Genomic DNA, 2,780 nt, shown 5'->3' with positions numbered 1-2,780 from the left:
CTAAAAACAAAATTCGGAAGAATATTGATTAAGCCCTCAGTCAAAACATCAGTCAAAACGTTAAACAGAGAAAATTTTTGTGTGGTTCAACAATAATTACTGAGATCTCTCAATAATTGGGCCAAATAAAAAATTGATAAAAATTGCAAAACACGAAAAATTGACAACAATGAGAACAAAAATGGAAAAGTTGGCAGAAATGAGATTTAAAAAAGGTGACAACGTCATAAAATCTCTGACGTTTACTTTAAAAAATTTAATTTATAAGAGACGTTGGATAACAACTGAATGCATTGTTTAGGTCCACTAACACTTGTCGAGGAAGCAATTTGGATCATTGAGCAGTTATAGAGAAAAATAAAACTGACAACAAATGAAGGCAATTCATTCGAAGTTTATTAAAACTCTTCGTCAAAGCCATAAAAATCATCAGGTTTTTCTCATTTTTACGTTATTGGGATCTGTCACTAACTGAGCAGCGAATTGAAAGTTTTATCCGTTATTAACATTAAAAAAACAACAAAGGTAGAACATTTTGAAAAAAGGCAGAGACCAAATAAAATTTAAAAATTTTCTGGTTTTAAGAATCCATGATGATCATTTCTATCCCTAATTTTGCTGCGCGCCCAAAAGACTCCCAATTGTCAAATGTTAGTGAATTAGATTACTTGTTAAGTTAAATGTTTCAAAAAATAACGATGCCTTTGTATGTTTTTTAGTAAATTTGCAAACAACGGAAAATTTTAGCTCTAAAAAAATTTTATAGGGCGCCGAAAGTCAGCTAGCTCTCGTCTGGTGTTTACCGAAATTGTGTCAGTGCTTTCTAGGTCTCTTCTTCGGACAAACTTACACAAAGTGGATCAGAAAAAGCAAAATTTGTGCCATTTTGATAAGAAGTTTGAATTTTGAAAATTTTGTGAAAATTTTTAGCCGAAAACTTCGATCAAACAATTCAATGACGCTCTTCTATCTTTATTGAAAACAATAACACTCTATCATTAAAAATGTTAACATATTTTTTATTACATTAGCCAAGTTTTGCCAAATTTTAGCGAAAGTTACAGAAAATGTGAATGAAAACTGTCAATTATTCACAAACCTCGATAAATCACAGTAAAAAACGAAATTCGAAATCTTGTTAATTCCATATTCTTGGAGGTTCGTTTTTAGTGATTTTTTCACGATCATTTTTGAGGGATCTAACTTTCGTTTTGAAATAAAGTTTGCTGCTAAAAGCGATTGCGAGCGAAGAGAAATGAGAGGTGTTGTGGCTGAGTGGTGAAGATATCAAGACTGCCAACCTGGTGGGCAGTGGTTCGAAGCCCTGTGGGATTGTTCTTGTTCCCATTAAGCATTTCTCAGCTACACCACCTCAAAATTAAATGTCGCCACCTGTCTTTCAAGAGCAGTTCATCCGACATTAGTCATGTTTATGTTTGTAACATGTGTAATGTTCTGTTTAATAAAAAAATTTTGTTTGACTGCTTCGACTTTTGAGTGAATTTTATCACGCTTAATTTTATAGCTGTGATGCTGTAAGCTGAGTGGAGCTATATTGCGGTGATCTTGTTACAATTCAAAGAATTTGAATTGTATTGGGGCGCTGTCTTTTTTTTTAAGATCTGTTCACACATTTTCATGATTTTTGAAGTCAAATTGGAGTAGTGATTTTGGTCAAGCCGAAACAGGAAGTGGAGCGAAAAATCAAGTGGTTTTGCGGCGTGAATTTTTTTCGCTGTAAATTTAAAGTAGAGTGAGAAAACGGTGTTTGATTAAAATTTCGCTTTCTCGCTGGTGGTTTTTTGTTCACATGCGGCAATTTCACTTTGATTTTTACTGTTTTATCGGTTTTTTGGATCGGCTGTTTTTTCTTAATGGTTTTCCCAATCCATTAATTGTTAATTCTAGGCCTAGTTTTTTGTTTGTACCAAATTTCCATTTCTCGCTAGTGGTTTTTTGCTCACATACGGCATTTTGACATTGATTTTATTTTTTCCATCTGATTTTTTTAAAATGGTTTTCTCAGTTCACTCATAGATCATTCTATGTCTAATTGTTTGTTTAGTCAATGAAATTTCTTTGAACTGTACGTCAGGACTCGTCCTGCTATGTTTTTTGCAATTCGAAGAATTTTTTGAATTGTATTGGGGCGCTGTCTTTTTTTTAAGATCTGTTCACACATTTTCATGATTTTTGAAGTCAAATTGGAGTAGTGATTTTGGTCACGCCGAAACAGGAAGTGGAGCGAAAAAGCGAGTGGTTTTGCGGCGTGAAATTTTTCGCTCTAAATTTAAAGTAGAGTGAGAAAACGGTGTTTGAACAAAAATTCGCTTTCTCGCTGGTGGTTTTTTGTTCACATGCGGCAATTTCACTTTGATTTTTAATGTTTTTTTCAATTTTTTGGATTGGATTTTTTTTCTAAATGGTTTTCCCAATCCATTCATAGTGCATTCTAGGTCTAGTTTTCTGTTTAGTCAATGAAAGTTCTTTGAATTGTACGTCAGGTCTTGTCCTGTTTTGTTTTTTGTTTCGTCATCTGTCGCTTTTTTCGTTTTACATTTGTTTACTCAGAAAAATCTTATTCTCACTAACGGCATTTATTCGCGTGATGGCATTTCTCCTTTTCTCTAGCAAAAGTTGTTAAGTCATTTGCGTGATTAGATTTCGATCATACGAGACTTACCTCACTACCTAACTAAATTTAATTATTTTAAGTTAGGAATTCTAATGTGCAGTAAAGGTCACCAATCAAAGGGTTTTTGGGGGATGAATTTTAACTA

The sequence above is a fragment of the Convolutriloba macropyga genome, chromosome 7, assembly GCF_964194025.1.
Source record: "Convolutriloba macropyga chromosome 7, txConMacr16.3, whole genome shotgun sequence".
NCBI classification, from domain to species: Eukaryota; Metazoa; Xenacoelomorpha; order Acoela; family Convolutidae; genus Convolutriloba; species Convolutriloba macropyga.
Note: the sequence above shows the minus strand (reverse complement) of the source record.